Source organism: Molossus molossus, unplaced genomic scaffold, assembly GCF_014108415.1.
Source record: "Molossus molossus isolate mMolMol1 unplaced genomic scaffold, mMolMol1.p scaffold_m16_p_19, whole genome shotgun sequence".
Lineage (NCBI taxonomy): Eukaryota > Metazoa > Chordata > Mammalia > Chiroptera > Molossidae > Molossus > Molossus molossus.
In genome coordinates this window covers 39,858,910-39,871,706 of record NW_023425354.1, presented here as the reverse complement: position 1 = coordinate 39,871,706, position 12,797 = coordinate 39,858,910, and positions in this window count along the sequence as shown.

Sequence of the window (12,797 nt, the reverse complement as noted above, 5' to 3'; positions counted from 1 at the left end):
GTCATTCACTTATTATTTTGATCAATAAATATTTAATGAGCTCCTACTAAGAGTGCTAGGCACTAATGATATACAGATGAACAAGGTGGATCTGGTCCCTGCCATCAACAGAGTTCTTCTAAGAAGCAGAATAGACAGGAATTAGTGGAGTTGAATGTGGAAGTGATGGAAAAGGGGAAGGTTGAGATGATTTCCTGGCTTGTGGTTGGTTCCAACATCCTTGCCCTTTCCACCTCACTACTTCCCCTAGGGTTGTGTATGTTCAGGTAGAGAGCAAAGAAAAGGAACACCAAGGACAATTCAGAAAGAACTTTGTCTGCCATTCTCATCAGCTCAGACTTTATTCTGGAGACTTTAGGGAGCCATTGAAAAGGTGTAAGCAGGGAAATGGCTTGACTAGATATACATATTAGCAAGGTCAAGATTTATCCCTCTAAAACTTAGAATTCTTCCAGTGCTGAAGAGCTCCTTTGAGAGGGTGAGAATGTTCAAATCTTCTTTTCATATCCTGCCCTCTAGTGGCAAAAGAAAAAATAGCAAGTTCCAACTCCACAGGTTTGCAAGGCTTTGATTTGCCCTGAATATTCTGTTGCTCAGTCTTCAACAAAGACCACCCATTCACTCTGAAATTCCCTCAGCTGCATGGACACAGCTCTGTTTCCGTCTAGAGAGAGCCCTCTTCTGAGAACCCTCACCAGCCTGGTTTCCATTTTCCCACCCCCACCTCAACACTTCCTCTCTTCAGTGCCCTTGCAATGCAGATCTTTCAGTAGTCTAGCACTGCTGCCCTCAGGTGGGAACCTGGCGAAGTGCGCATTGCATTTCTTCTGCAACCACTCCTCTCAGAAAGTCAATTCTTTTTTTTTTTTTTTTTTGACCAGTACAAAAGTTTATTTAACAAAAATTCTATGTGAAAATGGACAGAAAGTCAATTATTTAAATTTGATAACTTATTGAGCATCCTCTTTATTTACATCTGAGTTATAAAAGGATAGTGCCTCTTCTTACTACTCGTCTCAAATATAAGGAAGCAACGTCAAGGAGGAAAAAACAGGAGCTCCTCCTTTCCATGAATTCATCGTTGTCCCTTTTCCCCAGAGTCACCATGCTTCTAAGATGAAGCTCTGTTCATTGTAATAAGAGTCTTATTAGTCTATAGCTTGGAAATAAATACTGGAATTGCTTCTCAAAAATCCAGGTTGAGCCCCGGCCGGTTTGGCTCAGCGGTTGGAGTGTCGGCCTGCGGACCAGAGTCCTAGGTTCGGTTCCCGCACGTACCAAAAAAAAAAAAAAAATGCAGGTTGATTTAAACACCCTCTGTAGACATTTCTCTGGCATCCTCACCAATGCTAATGAACTTGGGCCACAGTCTCCTCCACTCATTGACTCAGCATTTAGTGGCAAAGTGACCCTCTAAATCTCATCTCAGCTAAGATGGCTCTTCTACCTGCTAAAAGGGTGATTTTGTGAAACACTGGTACTGTTTTTCTGATTTAGTACATATACACCACCCACAGACAATTTATTTCAAAATTTATTTTAAAGCCAGAGGCTTTAAGATTTCTGATCATCAGACTTCCCCCTCCCCCATTCAAGCCCTCTATTCACCCAGGAATTTGCGATTGAAATAGTACATACTGCTGGCTGGAGTGAAGCCACATGCCAGTGCTGCTGAAAGCTGAGTGGCTGTTGCCATGGGAGTGTTTGTGTAGAACTGCCTATACAAGGTGGTAGGCTTGAGGGCTGCTTAGAGTCACAGGATTCTAGTACTGAGCCAGCCCCCTCATTTAGCAGATGAGAAAACTGAGTTCCAAAGACTTACTTAAGTGAATTATTAAAAGTCCTAGAGCAAGTTAGAGACAGAGTTGTGCTCTTTGCAATACATCACCCTTTTCATTAAAACACAAATGAATAAGTGGTATGGCAGATCAATGTTTCTCTCGAGCTCTCTCTCTTCCTCTCTCACTAAAAAAACAACAAAAATGCTCTGGCCAGTTTGGCTCAGCAGTTAGAGCATCAGCCTGTGGATCAAAGAGTCATGGGTTGGAGTCCAGTCAAGGGCATGTACCTTGGTTGCGGTTCAGTTCCTGGCCCTGCAGGAGGTAACCTGTGTCTCACATCGATGTTTTTTTCTCTCTCCCTCTCTATTTCTCCCACTCTATTTGAAAATAAATGGAAAAATATCCTCAGGTGAGGCTTTAAACAACAACAACAACAACAACAACAACAACAACACACACACACACACACACACACACACATACATGCTGGTTGAGTGGATGGCCCTCTAGCCATTTCCACTATGCTATTCCAGCACCACTAATTCCAGACAGAAGTGCTAGGAAATGTGGTACTGGCAACAATGGGTATGTATGTGAATACAGTATCCTTGTATTTATATGCATGCATACGTTTGCATCCAATTACATGTGTACACCTGTGGATGATTATGCTAACTAGGCATTTGTATAGTTCTTGATTACTGAAATTCCTTAAACTTTATTTTCCTCAGGAGTGAAATTCAGATAAGAAATAATACCTATCTCAAAGAATTCAATGAGATAATGTACTTAAAGTATAGTATCTGGCAAATAATAAGTGTTGGATATTATGTTGTTGTTGTTTTAATGTCTTTCTGTAATGGAATGTATCAGGGATTGCCTATAAGGCAGTAGGCTAAATGCTTTAATTTTTCATTTAATTTTCACGATAATACTCTAAAGTAGTTTCTTTCATGTTCTGTGTAGCACTGATGAGAAAACTAGGCTTAGAGAGCTTGTAACTTGCGCAAGGGTAGGAAGTGCCTGAGAAAGAATCAAACAAAACCAGGTCTGTCTAATGTTAATGCCCTCAATCTTAATAATTAGGTTATACTGCCTCTCCTGTAGAAAGGCAGAAAAATATCTAGTGTCTGCATTTGTTTGCTAGAACTCTAAATCCAAATACATCAGATACATATTGCACATGGAATGGGAGGGCCTATCCATATAAATATGTTTTAATTAAACCCACTGAAACTATAAGCAAATAATTTGTTTTTACTTTCCTTTAATTGCAGTTCTTTATAGAGACTCTAGTTAGTCATTTTGTACAAGAGACAATTTCTTAATGACTGAACGCCATTTTATTCAATATCCTATTGTTTCAAAACTCCTAGTTGGTCTTGGTAAGATCTATGTACAAAATACCAATCTTACTGAAATCGTGTCACCAAATGTTTGCGATTCTACTTACCTAGCAGGCTATCTATTCATTAAAATCTCTTCTGATGTAGAGACAGAAATTAAACACTTATTTTTCTTTCTTTTTTAAAGATTTTTGTATTGACTTTTAGAGAAAGAGGAAGGGAAAGGGGAGAGAGAAACATCTCAAGCCCACAACCCAGGCTTGTACCCTGACCGGGAATCAAACTGGCAACCTTTCTGGCACAGGAAGATGCCCAACCAACTGAACCACACTGGCCAGAGCTAAATATTTCTTAATAGATATTTTCTTGCCCTGGTCAGTTTTGCTCAGTAGTTAGAGCATTGGTCCTCAGACCTAAGGGTCTTGGGTTTGATTCCTAGTCAAGAGCATGTACCTGGGTTGCAAGTTCGATCCCTGGCCCTGATTGGAGTTGTGTGGGAAGCAACCAATTGAGGTGTTCTCTCACATCGACATTTCTCTCTCTGTCTCTCTCTCTCCCTCCTACCCTTCCACTCTTTCTAAAAACATCAATGGAAGAATACCCTCAGGTGAGGATTAACAAGAACAACAACAACAACAAATAGATATTTTCTCATTCTTATTAAAATATCAGTTTTAGGATCATCTAGAGCCTAACCCAAATTTCTCTTGTGGTAACATCATTCAATTTCTATCAGATCAATTTCAATCAGACCTTAGTTGTTCCTGGGGGTTCCCTTTCTCTACTCTCTCTATTTTCTCCATCAATGATTTCATCCACTCCTATACTATCAACTATCCCTGCCTGATGGAGAACTACCACATCAATCTTATTCAGTAAACGTTAATTAACTCCTTACTGTGTGCTATAAACTGAATATCAATGGTCCTGTTAGACAACTGTCCTAAGCTCTAGCCCAGATGTTTGCGGAATACCCTTGACAGGATAATGTGACGAAAGTAGCTCTGGGCAAGAAAGTACCTTGGTTTCTCTGTACTACAGTCTTGGCATTTCATTTCTGACCTTATCCTTACATTAGCTGTTCAGTCTCTGGAATTCTCTATACTGACTCCACAAATCTTCTTATCTCAGTCCAACTTGGAGCCATGGGAAAAATAACTAGTGTTAGCTCCCCAAAAGCAACAAAACCTAAGCCTACCTCATCATTTTCTTCACCAAACCACTCTGTACTCTTAATGTCCTTCAGTATTTCACTTGATAGAAGCACACTATTCCTCTAAAAATTTCCCTAGGTCTGTCGATTACCCTGACAAAATCCACTTCCCACTTTGTAACTAAAGCAATGTTAAAACAATCCAGTCGCCCTGGCCGGTTTGGCTCAGCTGTTAGAGCATCAGCCCGAGAACCAGAGTCCTGGGTTTGGTTCCTGCTAAGGGCACGTACCTCGGTTGCAGTTGTCCCCAGCCCCGGTTGGGGCAGAGTGGGTGGCAGCCACTCGATGTGTCTCTCTTGCATCCATGTTTCTCTCTCTCTCTTCCTCCCTCCCTCCTTCCCACTCTATCTGATAAATGCAAAAATGTCCTTGGGTGAGAAAAATGTCCTTAGGTGAGAATAAAAACAAAAAACAAAAAAACACAATCCAGTCAGGTTATTTCCTTGTTTAAAACCAGCCCAGAACTTCACCTTGTTCTTAGAATATAATTCAAATTCCTACTGAGGCCTAGAAAAAACCCTGAATAATCTGGCCTCTACCCACATCTCGTCTCATCTTATGCCACACTCCTGCTGTGCTCCAGCCACACTGTCCTTGCAGTTGCTGAAACATACATAACACCCCTGCCATAAAGCTTTAGCAAAAGCTTTTCTCTCTGCTCTTGTCATGGTCTACTTCTTATCTTTTGGGTCTTGGTCTGAAGCTATCCCTCTTTTTTCCACCTGGCCTTTATCCCTAATTATTATTCTTTCTCCTGATACCATTTGTTTCTTCATAGCTTTTATCCCAATAATAATGTTATATATTTTTAGAATATACCTATTGTTTGCTTCCCCTACTAGACTGGAGGTTCCATGAAGGCTGGAACCATGTCTGCTAAGTTTATTAATGCATATCCTACATTTAGCTGAGAGCTTGGCACACAGTCATAGTAAGTGTTTATAAATGGTATCTGATATCATTGTTCCTAGCAAACTCCCTCTCATTCTGTAAAATGGCTATTTCAAAGCTTTATCATTCTCTTTCAATTACTTCCTCTAATCTCAACCTCCTTAAAATCTGACCAGAAATTACCACCCTAGTCTCATTTTCTGTAATTCCTTAAATGCCCTACATTTGAGTAACACTGACTCACTCAACATTTTACCGCACCTCCAGTCCATTGTTCACACTACTTCTCTGTCAGAATACCTCTCATCACTTATCATCATCTTGTTCTTAAAGCCTAGTGCAAATGACACACACTTTCTTCAGTTTTCCTTAATAATTTATAATTAGTTGCCCCCTTATAAACATTCTCAAGCCTTTCACAATTTTTTTACATAAAAATTTCCACATTTTGTCTGTGTTATTTGTGTGGGTCTCTGGCCCTGGAGGGTGAATTCTTTAGAGATGAAAGATTTGTTTTCTTCCTGAAATCCCTCCCACCCAGCACAGCTCTTAATGCATTGGTATATAGTCAGTATGTAGTAATCAAATTGAAAATCCAAAGAGAGCATCTCTAAAGGAAATTCAAAGTTTGTCCCAGAAACTAGTAATAAGAGACCTGATAAGACTCTGAGAAAAGTCAAGTGCTGTGTCAACTATGCCTCAGATACATCTTTTCTTCCAAAGCCACAGAAATCCTCAGAGAGGTCCCGCCTTGGGTCCGCCCCCCCCCCCCCCCCATATGGAACAACAGAGAAATCCAGAAATGAAATGAAAATTGGGTAAAATCAGGGATCCTTGGGCTGACTGGTAGGGCTTTGAGAAAACTGATGTTCATTAATTAGAAAAAAATACAGATGTTATCTTTTTCTACTCTCCTTTATTCTGTAATGAAGAACTGGGCCCTAACCCCAGATATTCTGATTTAATTGGTCTAGCATGTGGATGAAAAGGGGCCACATGCTAACCTGACAAGCTCAGGGAAGGCCTGTGTGCTGGCCTTGCAAACTCAGAGACCTAAAATAACCACAAAGGATGGTCTGCAATTAAAACATTTTAGCAGTTTGGGGCAGATAGTCATGTCCTAGGCATACCTTTGGAATGTCAAAGTAACTTCCCTTTTTTCAGACCCCTCAGGGTACAACCAATGCACCAGAGCAGAGACTACAAATCCTCTCATTATTATTTTTATCATGTTAATTGATTATTAACTATCCTATGTAAAAGATGTATATGTCTATCATTTTACTTTTTATTCAATCTCAGAGGTTTCCCTGCTTTGCTTTCTCCTGCCTCCCTAATCTATCACAAATGGATTTCATGTAACCCACATCTTCTCTTTTGACTGTAATGTATAAAATAAGGTGATAACTGCCATTTTCTGGAGCATTATTTCAATCTATTGACATTTTGCTTCCTGGCAATTGTCAACAAACAAAAATTCTTTACAGGTTTGAATGTTTCTTACATTGACAAGCATATAGGATTGATTATTTTCAAAAAGGTCTCCAGATGCCCTGGCTGGGTTGCTCAGTTCCCTGGAGTGTCCTTCTGTACACCAAAAGGCTGTGGGTTTGATTCCTGCTCAAGGCACATACCAGGTTGCCAGTCCAATGCCCAGTTGGAGTGTGTTCAGGAAGTGACTGATCAATGTTTTTCACATTGATGTCTCTCTCTCTCTCAAATAAATAAAAACACATTCTCAGGTAAAGATAAAAAATTCAATAAATAAAATAAAATAAAATAGAATAAAAGGTCCCCAGAAAATTAATGTGCAGCCAGGATGGAGAACCAATTTCTAGAATAGTGTTATAGACTGACTAGTTATGTACCCTGAAAATTCATGTATTGGAGCCCTACCCCCCAATTTATGGTATTTGGAATTGAGGCCTATGGGAGCTAATTAGGTTTAGATAAAGTCATGAGTGTGGGGCCCCCATGGTAGAATTAGTGTCTTTATAAGAAGAGGAACACCTCACAACAAAAGACTCACATAAGTTGAAAGTGAAGAGATGGAAAAAAATCTTCCAAGCAAATGAAAAGGAAAGAAGGGCTGGGGTAGCGATACTCATATCCAATAAAATAGATTTCAAAATGAAGGCCATAACCAGAGACAGAGAAGACCAGTACATAATATTGAAAGGATCTATCGAATAGGAAGATATAACCTTGGTAAACATATATGCACCCAATATAGGAGCACCAAAATACATTAAAAAAATTCTGGAGGACTTCAAAGGAGAAATAGACAGCAATGCAATCTTAGCAGGAGACTTCAATACCCTGCCGACATCACTGGACAGATCCTCTAGACAAAAAATTAGCAAGAGACTCTAAATGATGCACTAGATCAAATGGACTTAAAAGCTATCTACAGAGATTTACACCCCAAAACTTCAGAATTCACATTCTTCTCAAGTGCACATGGGACATTCTCAAAGATACACCACATGTTAGGACACAAACTAAGTCTCTACCAGTTCAAGAAGATTGAAATCATAATATAAAGCATCTTCTCAGATCACAATGGCATGAAACTAGAAATCAGTTACAATAAAAACACTCAAAAACATTCCAACACATGGAAGCTAAATAGCATGTTCTTAAACAATGAATGGGTTACCAAGGAGATGAAGGAAGAAATTAAAACCTTCCTGGAAACTAATGAAATGAAAACAACACAAAATCTATGGGATGCAGCAAAAGCATTCCTGAGAGGGAAACTCATAGCACTACAGGCCTACCTCAAGAAACAAGAAAAATTTCTAATTGACTATTTAACCTCACAACTTAAAGAACTAGAAAGTAAACAAAAAGAAAAACCCTGAGCAAGTAGAAGGAAATAAATAGTAAAGGTCAGAGCAGAAAGAAACAATATAGAGGCTAAAAGAACAATTCAAAAGATCAATAAAACAAAGAGCTGGTTCTTTGAAAAGATAAATAAGATTGATGTACCCCTAGCCAGACTCATCAAGAAACAGAGAGAAGACCCAAATAGATAAAATCAGAAACAAAAGAGGAGACATAACAACTGACACCACAGAAATAAAAAGGATTATTAAAAAATACTATAAATAGCCCTGGCCGGTTTTGCTCAGCAGTTAGAGCATCGGCCTGCGGTCCTGAGAGACCCGGGTTCGGTTCCCGCTAAGGGCGTGTACCTCGGTTGCAGTTTGTCCCTGGCCCTGGTCGGTTGTGCGGGTGGCAGCCACTCGATGTGTCCTTTTCACATCGATGTTTCTCTCTCTCTCTCTGTTCCTCTCCCCCCCCCCCCCCCCCCGCCACTCTACCTGAACAAAAAATGGAAAAATGTCCTCGGGTGAGGATAAAAAAAAAAAAATACTATAAATAGCCCTGGCCGGTTTGGCTCAGTGGTTGGAGCATCAGCCTGTGGACCAGAGAGTCCGGGGTTCAGTTCCCACTTGGGGCACGTACCAAAGGAAAAAAAAATACGATGAACAATTATACCCCAACAAATTAGATAATCTAGGCAAAATAGACAAATTTCTAGAATCACACAGTCTCCCAAAACTGAACTGGGAAGAGATAGAAAACTTGAACAGACCAATAATAACTAAGGAAATTGAAGACGTAATCAAGAAACCCCCAGCAAACAAAAGCCCAGGCCCAGACAGCTTCACAGGAGAGCTTTACCAAACATTCAAGGAAGAACTAACACCCATTCTTCTCAAACTATTTCAAAAAATTCAAGAAGAAGGAAGACGTCCAAACTCGTTTTATGAGGTCAGCATAATTCTAATTCCAAAACCGGTTAAAGACACTACAAAGAGAGAAAACTACAGGCCAATATCCCTGATTACATAGACGCCAAATTCCTTAACAAAATATTAGCAAATCAGATCCAGCAATACATTAAAAAAGTTATTGCCCGGCCGGTGTGGCTCAGTGGTTAAGCTTTGACTCATGCACCAAGAGGTCGCCGGTTTGATTCCCGGTCAGGGCACATGCCCAGGTTGTGGGCCCATTCCCCAGTGTGGGGTATGTAGAAGGTGGCCAATCGATGCTCTCTCTCATTGATGTTTCTCTTTCTCTCTCCCTTCCTCTCTCTCTCTAATAAATCAATAAAGAAAAAAATTATGCCCTGGCACGTTTGGCTCAGCGGTTAGAGTGTCGGCCTACGGTCCAGAGAGACCCGGGTTTGGTTTCCGCTAAGTTCACGTACCTTGGTTGCAGTTTGTCCCCGGCCCTGGTTGGTCGTGCGGGTGGCAGCCACTCGATGTGTCCTTTTCACATTGATGTTTCTCTCTCTCTCTCCCTCCCTCCCACTCTATCTGAACAAAAAATGGGAAAATGTCCTCGGGTGAGGATTAAAAAAAAATTATTAACCATGACCAAGTGGGATTCATCCCAGGGATGCAAGGCTGGTACATCAATAAATGTGATACACCACATAAACAAAATGAAAGATAAAAACTATATAATCATATCAATAGATGCTGAAAAAGCATTTGACAAAATCCAGCACCCATTTCTGATAAAAATGCTCAGCAATGTGGGAATAAAGGGACCATATCTCAACATAATAAAGGTCATATATGAAAAACTTACAGCCAACATCATACTCAATGGGCAAAAACTAAAAGCATTTCCCTTAAGAACAGGAACAAGACAGGGATGCCCACTTTTACCATTCTTATTTAACATAATACTGGAAGTCTTAGCCACAGCAATTAGACATGAAGAAAAATTAAAAGGGATCCAAATTGAAAAGAATAAAGTAAAACTGTCGTTATTTGCAGATGACATGATATTGTACACAGAAAACCCTAAAGACTCCATCAAAAATCTCCTAGATTTAATAAATGAGTTTGGCAAAGTAGCAGGATACAAAATTAATGTCAAGAAATTGACGGCATTCTTATACATCAATAATGAACTCACAGAAAGAGAAACTAAGAAAACAGTCCCATTTACCATTGCGGCAAAAAAAATTAAGATACCTAGGAATAAATTTAACCAAAGAAGTAAGGGACCTATTTGCAGAAAACTTCAGGACATTGAAAAAAACATATGCCCGGCCAGTGTAGCTAAGTGGTTGAGCATTGATCCATGCACCAGGAGGTTGCTGGTTCAATTTCTGGTCAGGGCACATGCCCAGGTTGTGGGCCAAATCCCCAGTTGGGGGCATGCAGGAGGTGGCCGATCGATGTTCTCTCTCCCTCTCCCTTCGTCTCTCTCTAAAATCAATAAAAACATTTTTTTTTAAAGAAATAGAGGAAGATAAAAAAAAAAGTGGAAGCATATACCTTGTTCATGGATTGGAAGATTTAGCATCATTGAAATGTACATACTACTCAAAGCAATCTATAGAGTCAAAGCAATCCCCATTCAAATACCAACAACATATTTCACAGAACTAGAACAAATACTCCAGAAGTTTATATGGAACTCAAAAAGACCCTGAATAGCCAGAGCAATCTTGAAAAAGAAGAACAAAGTAGGAGGGATCACAATACTGGATATCAGGTTATACTACAAAGCCACTGTAATCAAAACATCCTGGTTCTGGCACAAGAACAGGCATATAGATCAATGGAACAGAACAGAGAACCTGGAAATTGACCTAAGACATTATGCTCAATTAATATTTGACAAATGTGGCAAGAGCATACAATGGAGTAAAGACAGCTTCTTTAATAAATGGTGTTGGGAAAATTGGACAGCTACATGCAAAAAAATGAAACTAGCCCTGGCCAGTTTGGCTCAGCGGTTAGAGCGTCGGCCTGTGGTCCAGAGAGACCCAGGTTCGGTTTCCACTAAGGGCACGTACCTCCGTTGCAGTTTGTCCCCGGCCCTGGTTGGGTCGTGTGCGTAGCAGCTACTCGATGTGTCCCTTTCACGTTGATGTTTCTCTCTCTCTCTCTCTCCCTCCCACTCTATCTGAACAAAAAATGAAAAAAATGTCCTCGGGTGAGGATAAAAAAAAAAAAATGAAACTAGACCACCAACTTACACCATACACAAGAATAAACTCAAAATGAATAAAAGACTTAAATGTGCCGTGTGAATACATAAAAATTGTACAAGAAAATGTACACAACAAAATTTCATACACAGCAGAATTTTTACTGAGACAATGCGTAAGACAAGAGAAACAAAGAAAAAAAAATTGATACATGGGACTACATCAAACTAAAAAGCTTCTGCACAGCAAAATAAACGAGCATCAAAATGGAAAAGGAACCCACTATATGGGAGAGCATAATTGTCAACAATACATCAGATAAGGGGTTAATTTCCAAAATATATAGAGTACTCATACAACTCAACAAAAGGAAGACAAGGAATCCAATTTAAAAAATGGGCAGAGGACTTAAATAGACACCTTTCCAAAAGGGACATACAAATGGCCAAGAGACATATGAAAAAGTGCTCATCACTAATCATCAGAGAGATGCAAATTGAAACAACTATGAGGTATCACCTCACACCTGCCAGAATGGCTGCCATCAACGAATCATCAAACAACTGCTGATGAGGTTATGGAGAAAGAAGACTCTAGTACACTGCTGGTGGGAATGCAGACTGGTGCAGCCACTATGAAAAACAATATGGTGTTTTCTCAAAAAATTAAAAATTAAACTGCCATTTGAAACATGATCCCACTTCTAAGAATATACCCTAAGAAGCCTGAAACACCAATCAGAAAGAATATATCCTATGTTCATAACAGCACTATTTACAATTGCTAAGATCTGGAAACAGCCCAAGTGTCCATCAGTAGATAAGTGGATAAAAAAGCTGTGTTACATATACATAATAGAATACTATGTAGCTGTAAGAAAGAAAGATCTCTTATCCTTTGAGATGACATGGAGGGACCTGGAGACTATTATGCTGAGTGAAATAAGCCAATCAGAGAAAGACAAATACCACATGATCTCACTTATTTGTGGAATATAATGAACAAAATAGACCCAGAGACACAGAAAGCATTAGGGTTCAGACTGACAAAACCTCAGAGGAGAGGGGTTGGGGGGAAGGAAGAGATAAACCAAAGAACTTATATGCATGTATGCATAACCAATGGACATAAACAACAATGCTGTGGGGGGCAGGGATCAGGAGAAGGGCTCTAAGGGGGGAAAAGGAGAAACATCTGTAACAAAAATAAATTAATTAATAAAAAATGAATAAAAGAAAATAGAAAAGAAAAAAAAGAGGCAGAAACCAGAGTTTTCTCCCTAACCTTCTTATGAGGATACAATAAGAAGTTTGCCGCCCTGGCCAGTTTGGCTCAGCAGTTAGAGCGTCGGCCTGCGGTCCGGAGAGACCCGGGTTCGGTTCCCGCTAAGGGCACGTACTTCGGTTGCAGTTTGTCCCCGGCCCTGGTTGGTCGTGCGGGAGGCAGCCACTCGATGTGTCCCTTCACGTCGATGTTTCTCACTCTCTCTCCCTTCCTCTCTCTCCTTCCCACTCTATCTGTACAAAAAATGGAAAAATATCCTCGGGTGAGGATAAAAAATAAATAAATAAATAAGAAGGCTGCCATCTGCAGGCTAGGAAGAG